Raw genomic sequence first — 12,169 nt, forward strand, 5'->3', positions numbered from 1 at the left:
AGCTGGGTTATATAGTTCGGTACACTGTAATGTATATTATTTCTGCTTTGTACCATACTGTTAATTGTTGCCTTTATTACCTGACTATTAAATTTCTGTTTCTCCTTATGCAACAAAAAAAAAATTCACACCTGTATCTGGCAATTCTGGTTTTATCTGGAGTGCACAGTGAATGTACCCTTGTGTTGTAATGTCACCACACGCCAACCTTTACTAACATAACAGCTTATCATTGACAGGTTATTTTTTATATGAATTCAACTCTGCTCAGCTGATACTTTTAGACTTTGAAACCTGCTCGACTTTGCTTTGTTGAAAAGCCTGTTTCTAAGACCAAAGTTTTCTGACGATCAGCTGTGCAGTTTCTCATGCTCCAGGTATGACTTTTATTTACATTTAAATAGTACATTACTTTTCTGTTAGTTTTAAAATCCATATGATGTATGTTTTAAAGTGTACGGTATATACAGACAATAAATGTATTGTCTAGTCATTCAGTTACTTTTCTGAATACTTAGTGGTGAGCTGAAGAGATAAATACATATGAAGTAAAAATAAGTTCTCTTGTTATTAATCATTCCAATTAGATATGTTTATATGAAGCTATTCTCAATTTGGCTCAGAATATGGGGTCTATTTAACAAGTAATGAAAAGGCAAAATTACGGCTTTTTGTTCATTTTTTCTTATTAACCAAAGGGTCAACACTGTAGAAATCATTGACTTATTCGCATTAACCTAATTACCAGCACTTGCTGCTTTTGCAGCAAAGTAACGCTATCTCAGGATGCGCATAGCACTTTCTCTATTTGCTAGTATTCTTCGTTGAAGAGAAAGGTCAACACCATGGCTCCAAGAGCAGCCGCAGCATGGAAATGGCAGCGGTGCTTCTTTATATACCACTGTGATTTGTAGCAGTACATACTGATGGCTGCCGCGCTGGGTCATAAACAAACCTCTATGATTGCTAACTTCTATTTCACTTAATTTATCAATAAAACCATGAAGAGGCAGCTGAGTGATATGAAGCAGCCTCAGCAATACTGGTCAGCAGTGGAGAATCTCTTCGCTGGGCCAGTATGAGGGGATCTACACATGCGTAACCTGACTTGACCGCACTTGGGCTTTCAGTTGCAATATATTGAAAATATAACATTTTATTATTAACCAACTACATCATACTATTTCTCTTGTACTGTACGCTGGATGTAATCTGTGCCTGTAACTGTCCTAATTCTGTTTGTAAGGACAACTGTACATAACCACTGTTATTTTTATTTTTATAGGGCGAATTTTTCAGTATTTGTACAATCTGTTTATTTCTCTTCTAAATTCTAAATGTACTACTCATTACCTGTTATTACTTGATACTATATAATTAGGGTGTCCAATTGAAAGGCTGTCTGCTAATGCAAGTCTTAAAAAGGGAGAACACAAAGGTAGTTAGTGATATTTGTCATAATAATGGATTTAAACAAATGGGTCATTGTAAAAAAAAATGATATGCTAATGGATAGGTGAAGAAGCTTGGCAGGAAATGGAACTTATTGCGACAGAATTGATATCTCTGCACTTGTAATAAAAACAAATTACATGAGTCACACATTCCCAACTATATTAAAGTAGTTTCAATTGTTGTATTTCAAATGCATGATTAGTATCTTAATTAAGGCTCTCATAATATAGAAATGAAAAACCTGCACACCAATGTGACCTGGAGTTTGCTCAGGCCATAAATCCCACCTCACACTTTCGTGTGGGAGCCCAGTAATGTAAAACAGTTATAAGAAACACTTGAGGCCACCTTTATTCAGATGCATCAAGAGTCAAAATAGCAAAATCAGGTAATTGTGGGTTAAAGATAATTTGTAGAAAAAGGGGACCACCTCGAAAAATGGGGACACATGGGAAACCTGATCTTACTCCATTGCTGTCCACTAAAAATACGGACAGTGCCTTGACAAAATATTCAGCCCATTTCTTTTTTACCCAGCTTCAAATGTTTTTATTTGTGATCCACACATTCATCTTCACAGAGCCCCTTCAAGAAAATAAATATAATAGTAAACAATGAAATTGTACAAAAAAAAAAACTTGAATATCAATATAATAAATATACTATAAAATATTTATCCCTTTAGGTCAATAGTTGGCTAAACTACCTTTGACAGCTATTATAGCCAGAAGTCTTCTTGGATAAATGTTTCTTAGCTTTAAACTAATGAATGGATCAATATTTGCCATTTCTTCCTTGCAAAATTGTTGAAGTTTGATTAGGTTAGTTGGTTAGTAGTGATGGACAGCAAGATTGAGGTCTTGCCACAGATTTTTGATGGGATCAAGGTCAAGACTGGGTCACTGAAGGACATCTATTTTTTTAAACTTATGAAACCTCAGTTTTGCTGTTGCAGTGCACTTTGACTCTCAATAGGATATTGATGCACACAGTCTCCAGTTTGAGCTTTTTGGCAGGTTAGCAGGTGTTTGTATAGATTCTTTTTGTAAATGTGCACAATTCATCTTCACAAGATTGACAGTCTGTGCCGCTGAAAAACATGATACTACCTCTTGGCTTGGAAGGTGTGAATAGGCTATGGAGGGGGAGGGAGGGGATTTGGGAGGTAAGTGTTTGCTTTATATTATACATACCACTTCACACGCAGAACAAACAGTTTAGCTTTAGTCTCGGCAGACCACATCGCTGCAGTATCCTCTAGACAGTGTTTAGCTAACTGTTTGCAAGCAATGGTACAGCTTCTCTAATAAGTGCCCTTCTTGTCCGATAATTAGGGTGCTTGATATATGCAGTGTATCTGTAGGGTCAGACATGTTTAGTGGAATGCAGTGAGCTCCATGGAATGTTCAATGCCTTTGCAATGATGATCTTTCCCAAATTTGTTCCTCTGTTCTCATATCTGTGATTTCTTTGGAATGCTCATTCCACTTTCTTTTTTTAGCATATTTGTGGAAAAATCTCTACTATGTTAATGGACCTTAGAGAGAGAGGGGTATTAAAGAATTGTCAACAGGCGTGCAACTCACTTATTACACAGGTTGAGTCCATTAACAAACTGTGTGATTTTTTTAGGTAATATATTGCACCTACACAATAATAAGAGGTATCAATACTTTTTTGGCAATTAATCATGTGGTGCCACATGGCAAAACATGAACTCTGCCCCCATCTGTCATTCCAGGTTAGGATTCAATTATCTTGAGCATGAGTGGGAAAGGTGGCTGAATATTCCTTCTTTCATTTCTCTCCAACCCCATCTTCACTCACACTGCTGATCAAGAACAGTTGTTTATTTCTTGTCTGTGAGTGTTACACTGTCAAGCTGCTGCAGGACCTGACAGTCGCATTGAGGGTTTATCGCTCACGGTTCTTTTGGGCAGTAGGGTAATTTACACTGACATGGTACTCAATACTTTATGGTTCAGTTCCAAAAATCATTCTTCAATCTATTTCAAATTTAGAATTTTTGCCAATAAAATACGAAATATGTTTTGGGTGCTGAATACTTTTTAAGGTCACTATGTATGAGCTGCAGTGCAGGTACTTTCCACAAAAGATCCTAATATGTGGTAAAAAATCTCCAGTCATCAATGGGTTTAAGAATGAGGAACAAGTAAATAAGACAAACCTGTTATGTTTGTTGTGTTATGAAATCTCCAAGGCAGACGTCAAGGTGAGGCATTAGAAACGCAAAGGTAAGACGTTGTGTTCTGTAAATCTTTAATTTATTATGTTTTTATTCATAAAAGGGTTGGTTAAGGACATTGTCCAATAGAAATAAAAAGGGACCATAAAAAATTCTGCAATATGGCTCCACTGCTGCCTTGTAAATAATATTATATGTTTTGCAAGGGTTTACACGAAGTACAGAATAACATACAACATAGAGATCACTGTGGTAATTTTGGTCATGTTCTCATTGTGTGATTTGGATCCTTTTATACCTGTAATGGTTTCACAAACTGTATCGGGTACAGCTCCTTGATGAGCAATGTCTTCATGCCCGGGAGCATACCTACGTCTGAGATCCAGTCAGTGCAAAGTTAATTTGCTAGATTAGTGAGTCTATCTGTTCCTGTTCCTGTGTGAATCTGACCCGGTCTCCTGTTTGATCCATGTCTGCCATACTGATCTGGCTATTTGTGTTGACCATCACCTTGTCTACATTGAATGCTGCTCCAGCTTTCAGTCGTGGCTATTGGTGCTAACTTGCCTATTGCTCTGGAACCCATTGTGACTTTAATACTGAAGGAACTGTATTATCCTGTATAACGCTGTCGGTACTGAAGGGGTTTCTGTCTAGCTCTCGCTGGCCGTTCATCGCTTTTATCATGGTGTTCCCAATACTGTAGCCTGATTGAGGACTCGGCTTCTACTCTATTACTATAAGTTATCATTGTTGCTTTAATGTTCCGTGAGTCTGATGATATATACATTGTGTGAGGCTGTGTTTAAAATTGAAGCAAGTTCCCATTTTTAATCTGCCATCGGTTACTCGTTTGCACGGAGTTGCTCAAGAGCTGTAATCTGGCTGGAGATTAGATGTACAGTTAGCCTGTGCCATCATTGCATATGCAGTGGATTACTACATATATACTGATTCACAGAACTTTGATATATGTGTGTGAACATTGATAGTAAAATTAATCTGGAAAACCTGAACTACTACTCTAGTTTGTATACTGTGCCTCAGTAGGAGTTTCTCCTATAATTCTCAGTGAACTGTGCCTAAAATGTTTTGCAGCTTCCTTTTCTCTATCTGAACAGTCCAGTCATTTCAGAAGATTAATGTAATATAGAGTATATGATATATGACTACTGCATATATCATATACTAGACCTATTTGAAACCATGAAATCAGATTTGTTGTTTCTTATATCCCGGCTATAAATAATGCAGGTATTGCTGTATCTATAGAGAATGCTAACGGGTATTAGCCGTTACCAGCCACTGGGATCTGATCCTGTATGTATTTATTGACAAAGTCCTGACAAACAGCTATTCTGATCGGGGATAAGAGAACAATGCTACAAGTAGAATAAAGGCAAGTTTCTGAATCAATTTAAATAATTACGGGATTTGAACTCCTTCCTGAGCGCCCCCTCCCCCCCCCAAAAAAAAAAATCTATGGGACCTAGTGATGGAGTGTTTGGCCCCTGGAGAGATACTACAGACTCTGTATAACGTACAACCATATCATTACTTAATGTAGAATGCAAACATTATAGCTGAATATCTGAAAATTATCCTACTACATATTGATAAAGCTCAAATAAGCTTTATATGGCAAATGAACCATTTATTCGAATCGCTGGGAAAACCTTACAATCTCTCACTGAAAAAGAAGTTCAGGAACCTGGTTGTATACTAAGATTAGATTAGGAGAAAGCCTTTGACTTGATTAACAGTGACCATTTATATACAGTGGTAAAAACTTTGGAATTTATGGTAAATGTTTAAACTATTTATGTAATATATAGAATGCTCCCAAAACTAGAATGATCTGATACTTTATCCATCCCGAGAGTAATAAGACAGGGAAATCCTATTTCACCCCTTCTTTTTGACATCGTTTTAGAGCCATTGATGTCAGGCTTAATCTTTTTTAGGAATTCCAGTGGGCTCATAGACTATAAAATTAGCTCTCTATGAAGGCAGTATGTTACTTTTTGTGTGCAACCAAAGTAATCTATACCAGTTTATAACTTTATTGAAAAATATGTTTTTTTTTCTGGATATAAAATAAAATTTGCCACATCAGAGATGTTACCAGTTGTGGACCCTGCTTACTTTCATCTGTCTCAAACGTCACCCTCACTTACACATAACAAAGGAGCATGGCACTAACGCTTTGTCCTCAAGGGTCATTGCAGAATGCTTATTTTATGTGGACTGAAAATAACCGAGGATAAGTTTGATTAAATCCAAAGCAGCCACGAAAAATGCACTAGTGGCACTTTTAAACATATTTAACTCAGAGGCTCTGTTCTGCATTGCCACAGACTACATCATAACTCATTAATTCTGAATACCCACTGAAGAGACAATGTTGTTTGCTTCCCTAAATCCAGAAAAATCAGCATTTTGTCACCCTCTGGTGATAAAAGGTCTTATGGTTGCAAATTGTTGCAATGTACCTCTTAACATATTTCATCAATTTGATATACTAGTTTTATGGTATGAGTTTAAATTGCTTTGTTTTATTTTTAGTGTAATGCCCAATTGTGTATATGAGAGTGTTCTGTCTTTTTTAAGACGAAGGGGAGCACAGAGTCTTGGGAGTTTTTATTTACAAGAAAGGAGGAATAAATAAGGTTCCTATAAATAACAGGGGCGAGGGAGAGAGATAGAGCTCAGAGAAAGAGCAGTTGAGATGGAGAGAGAGGGATTAAGGTAAAAGGAACAAGTGAGTTTCAATGAGTTGTGAGTAAGAGTGGTTCAAGAGGGAGGAATCGAATGAGAGAGCTTAAGGAGAGAATTTAAATGTTGTAGCAGAGTCTGTGTTGACTTGAAACTTATAGTGCAGCTGAACTAAATCTAGTGAGAAAGTAATGGGTAACCACTATGAGAGACGTATGTATGTTCTAAAGGAAAGAACTTGAGTATTCAAAGGTATTGTCTGGGTCCAATGAAGTGAGAAAGTATTTTGTGCCAAGCCCATTGATGGGTCTTAGTGACCTGAGGACTCATGGAAATAAGAGAAGTGACAGTGATGCCTCAGGAGGGTAAATGCCAGAGTCCCCGATCTGCTAACATGACATATTTTTAATTCTTACCATGGATTAACACAAAGACCCTGAATCAAGTCTTGACGTTCTCCTATTTGCGTAGTGTATCTTGCGTGAAATCACATGGTGCATGCCAAACTTACACAATTGCACAGAATTCATAACTGCACACATCTGACCCTTACGACCTCTTAGAGAGGCGGAATTGGGGAGGGAAGGGGAAGGATAATGTAGGGCATGTACAGTAAGGACATGTTCATGCAGATGAACATGCCCATAGCTCCCTGGTCCCAACAATGAGCTTGAAATTGTGCTCTGTGCATTGTGTGTCATGAGCATCAGCTGGAATATCACTGTGACTGGCACCATAAATGCGGACCTGGGTTGATAATATGTTAAAGGGGGTGTTTGCATTTTAGAAAAAGGTCAGTACTAGTAGTTCGGCTGAAGCCACCATCTGTATTCACTTGCAGCAGTGCTTGGAGCCTTGTTCATTGTAATAGGAAGGTGCAGAATGACAGGCTCCCGTGAACCTCCAATCCCTGTATACTAGATTCTCTCTCCAGGCCCATACTCCATTGCCGGTGTAACTGGTGAAAACCTCCCTCTCCGTTAGACTCCACGCTTCTAGGAGGGTAGCACCAACTCGAGTAACCTTCCCGGACATTCCCAAAGCCTTCTATTGTGACACAAAGTACAGTAAGGGCGTGCCAAGGTTGAACACATGCACATCCGTCCAATTCAAGCTCTGGAGATCTCTGAGGTACATGATTTTCAGCCGTATCCTTTGCACCAGCTAAGTGCACCACCAGTGTAAGTGCCGATTGATAGTGATGACTGCCCGTATGCATGCTATGACATGTGTTTGCAATCAAGAACAACTGTAAAAAGGCATTTTATCTACAGTAGACATTAATTACATTCTGATGGAACTTTATATATATATACATATGCATTGTTTCTGCATACAGCAAGTGCCATGTAGGAGGAACGTACATACACCCGTATTCAACTAGAAACATTTCTTGAGATCCTCTTGTTGTTGAATACGGGCATAACTGTTTGCATTGTTTTTTAAAAATGCAAATTACATTCACTTTCTGTTTCTTAATGAATCATGCCCTATATGTCTTTAGACATAAAGCTTAAAAGTGATATGTGCACATTATATTTGAAGAGATATTCCTTTAACTTGTATTTTTGTATAGCGGTACCTCGATTCAATCATTCAGTATTTTAATATTAAACTGGAGATATATCTACATTTCATTTACCATTTTTAAATTTGAGCTTTAACAAAGTTTTTAATCTTTTTTTCTTTCTCAATTTTGATTAATTAAATGACTATTGACTAATTCATATAATATGTTAATTCACGAACTACTAGAAAACTACTGGCATCAAGAAACACCACATAGTTATTTTATTGCTTTTAAAGATACCAGCCCTGTATAGAATAGAATGCACAAAAATGTTCCCTCCTGTTGAACAATGCACAGATTTCAGGAAACTATTGGAACTGCATACTTTAGAAACAGGCTTATCAAGTACCGCAAGCTCCCCTACTATCTACAAATTTGTTTTGTGAATAAACTACGGATTGTTTAAGAGGTGGTGTGAAATTTGAACTGCTTTATGCTGTATATTGATTTATATTACTACCAACAATCTCAGACTAATGATGGGACTTGGAATTCCTAAATGGTGACTATCTGCAATGGGAAACACGGGGAGAACATACAAACTCCACACAGATAAGGCCATGGTTGTGAATTGAACTAATGACCCCAGTGCTGTGAGGCAGAAGTGCTAATCACTTAGCCACCGTGCTGTCCATTTCAGTGTATTGCTGTACTTGTTCTAATGGATTTTAAACCTTCACTTCATGAACTGTTTTTAATCTTAAATTTTTCACTTATGTTGATATATATTTTAATAAATTGGGTTTATATTTGTAAACAAGTTGGTTCAGATATTTTTTCTGAGTGCTGTTATTATTTCTATTTTCTTTTGTACACTAGTATTAACTGAAGATTTTGGACTTTAATTGCAATTTCTTTAGCACCCCCTCTGTAAATACTGTGTTTATCCTGAAAGCTTTCAGTATTGTCTATGAAACAGTCCTCATCTCTTCACTGACTGTGAAATTTTTCATGATGGAATTTGTCAGTGATTTTTCACCTAGAGTTAAAGGTCATTCAATGCAAGTAACTTGTTAACTTGTTTCACTTTCATAGGGAGAGGTGCATTTTAAAGACATGAGGTAATTATCGGTAAATGTTTGACAGCCACCCACTAACAGATGAAAAATAAAAGATATAGAAGCACTTTGTTGACCCAGTTCATTAGTCTGGTTTACAAAACACTCCCAACCAATTGTAGTCAGATACTAATGGAGGCTGCTTATAGTCAACTCTTACTTACTAAACACACTGAATGTGCAGTGGAATTTCAAAGGGCTCCTAAATAGTCTGCCTATCCCGCATTCACACCTAATCTATGCTCCGTAAACTAGACGTGTGCCTAGGTGGATTGAGAATCAGAAAAATCGGAAGAGATGCACTATGCAAACGTGTAAACATAGCATCAAATTTCAACCTCATACCACCTTGAACCACATCTTTCATATACATTAAATATTTCCATTTTTATTCTAAAACACTGCTTGGTTTAGCCTCATTTATGGGTTAAACTAAGCATGACCGCAAGTGTACTTTTACAACTGCCTTTACTATATGTGGCACTGTTGTGTAACTGGAAAGTACAATGTGCATCCCGCTAAAAGTATAGACCAACCAAGCCGGAACTTTTGTGGAGTGGGAATACTTATGTCCTCATCCACAAAACAAGGAACCTCCTAAAAATATGTCCTTTATCTCATTTCAATAATCACGATCTGCAAAATGAAATTTTGTTTCTATACTTCTCTCCATAACTAGCACAGGAGTGTGCCTACTCTGTACTTTGTAAGGAACACTTTTGTTCTACTCTGTACTTTCTGCTCCTCTGTAAATGCTACCATCTTGCTTCGCAAACATATATACTTTGGTGAAAATGTAGGTGCATGGAACCCCAAAGAGAACTTTTCATTGTGTCTCAGACATTTTACCATTTATAAATGAGGCCCATTAAAATATGTAACATTAATGCAGCATTCCAAAGAAACTGGAGAAGAGCTGGTTGGTAGCGTTTTTATTTTTGTGTGAATAAAAAAGATTTTAGATTTAATTAAGCAGTATGACACTAGATGCACGTTATTTTTTTCCCTTTATGATATGATGGTGAGATCCTTATAATGTATGGAGGAAGAGTATAAACAGAAAAAAAGAATCCTAGTTGGGGGCTATAAGCTAAGTAAAAATTATGGGATTTTCAAGCGAAAAAAAGAATTATATGTGGGACTTTGTTACAAAGTTGTATATGCCCAACAATATTGTACTATTGTGTGTTTTTTCATCTATGTATATGACATATGAGAAGAGTATCGTAAAGAATCAACAACTTTGAGAGTGTCATCACAAGCAATATAAGTATATTTTTTTATTCTATGAATCTGTAAAGACATTGTAACAGCTCTTGTAGGGTTTCATACTGTTAGAAGTTATTTCCATATTAGACCTTTGCTCACCATACAGAGCCCTATCCAGCTAAGTATCTTAGCAAGTCTTAGCATGCCACTGAGGTGTCATGCACACCATATACAACCTCTGCCTAGAATACCTTGTTCTTACCCACATAGTCCCTATCTGTCATAGACAGTAACCATATATAACCTCTGCCCAACATTGTTTCCTTATGCCCACCATATACAGCTCCTGCCCATAAAAACATGTCTCATGCCTACAATGCAACTTTTATGCCCAGCCTCTTGCCCACCATAATCCCTCAGCCTTATCTCTTCCCCTTTATGTATTTCCATAGTGTCCTAGTTTTTGAATATTTTTTAGTAGAGTTCCTGGTAGTGTAGGTGAACATTCATGACTTACATACTCGTTGTCCAGATCAAATCAAAAAACAAGGAGCCTCACTCATCCAGGTCCTGGCTATAATAAACTTAGCTAGGGTCAAGAAGTTAACAACTATTGGAATACATATTTACTCAAACTATTTATTAAAGAAATACCAAACAGACTCATTGACAAAGTTAAGTTAGGAATGTTCACCCATATTCTGCATTCTACATAAATCATCTTCAACTGATTTCCAAAATATCTGCATCTCTGAGCATTCCCATACTAAATGCCAGAACACACAAGTTTTATCTCAACATTTTGAACACTCTGAGATGTTTCTCATTCCCACTTTGAAACATCTGAGGTGTAAAATAAATTTCAAAATATGTTTGAGAGGTGCGTCACAAATTAAAGGTCCATTACTACCAAATTGGGGTTGTTAGGGTATGCTGTAGTTGCAAATAGTATTAGAACATCCCATTTGGCAAACCAAATTCAGACGTAAGTTGTTGAAATTATTTCAAAATATTATTTTATAGTTGATCAAATGTAGTAATTCCAGAACTAGATCAGAAATTTTGTTTACCCAGCTTGAGCAGGTCTTTAATTTTTTTATTATTTCATAAAAGAGTCTATGAGTCAATACCAGACCCACCCAATATCTTACGAGCCAATTTCCAGATCTTAACGGCCTGCTTAAGAATGGGTGAAAGGTTTCTTGATGTCATTCCTTCTAGCAATCTCTGCAATGAGAAGGGTTTAAGCTCTATAAACTCACCTAAGATTTGTCTCAGGGTACCCCCTGGGGACTCCCCGACACACTCTTTCAAATGGGATATTTGTGCTGCTAAGTCATACTGTTTTAGATTTGGGAAGGGCTAGGACACCTGAAGCCACAGGTCTGAATAGAATTGTCATTTTAACCCTTTAACCCATCCTCAAAAAACCTAATCTTGACCCCACCTCTCTTGCTAACTATCGCCCTATCTCACTTCTCCCCTTTGTCTCCAAATTACTTGAGAGGATTGTCTGTAGCCACCTCACTAGACACCTCTCGGACAATTCCCTCCTCGACCCTCTCCAATCCGGTTACCGCCCCCTCCACTCCACCGAAACTGCCCTGGCCAAAGTTACTAATGATCTACTTTTAGCCAAATCCAAGGGTCACTTCTCCCTGCTCATCCTCCTTGACCTCTCTGCGGCCTTCGACACCGTGGACCACCTCCTCCTGCTACAAACACTTCTCTTCAGTCTACTCTTTGTGCTGTGTACGGCGCTGCGGAACTCTTGTGGCGCCTAATAAATAAAGGATAATAATAATAATAGCTAATTTTTCCTCAAGAGAAGTGAAATATATTTGTTAATTTTATGAAACATTTGTCCAGGAATACATATATAGGAACATGTTGCATGAGTACAAAAATGTTGGCAAAACTAATATTTTAATTATATTTACTCTACCTGTCATGGCT

At 37.3% G+C, this 12,169-nt stretch overlaps 1 protein-coding gene across 3 annotated transcripts in view; it reads left to right on the plus strand.

Annotated features, from left to right (window-relative positions):
- Positions 1-248: 248 nt before the first annotated feature.
- HHLA2 (HHLA2 member of B7 family) overlaps positions 249-12,169 on the plus strand; it is a 68,090-nt gene continuing 56,169 nt past the window's right edge. The window contains exons 1-2 of one of the 3 annotated variants that reach the window (XM_075194912.1): positions 249-377; positions 8,982-9,007. The gene's annotated coding sequence lies outside the window, so the exon portion shown is untranslated. Of the gene's footprint in view, positions 378-3,688; positions 3,711-8,981; positions 9,008-12,169 lie in introns of those variants that run through there. The other 2 variants (XM_075194911.1, XM_075194913.1) reach the window with 2 other exon arrangements.

Source organism: Mixophyes fleayi, chromosome 2, assembly GCF_038048845.1.
Source record: "Mixophyes fleayi isolate aMixFle1 chromosome 2, aMixFle1.hap1, whole genome shotgun sequence".
Lineage (NCBI taxonomy): Eukaryota > Metazoa > Chordata > Amphibia > Anura > Limnodynastidae > Mixophyes > Mixophyes fleayi.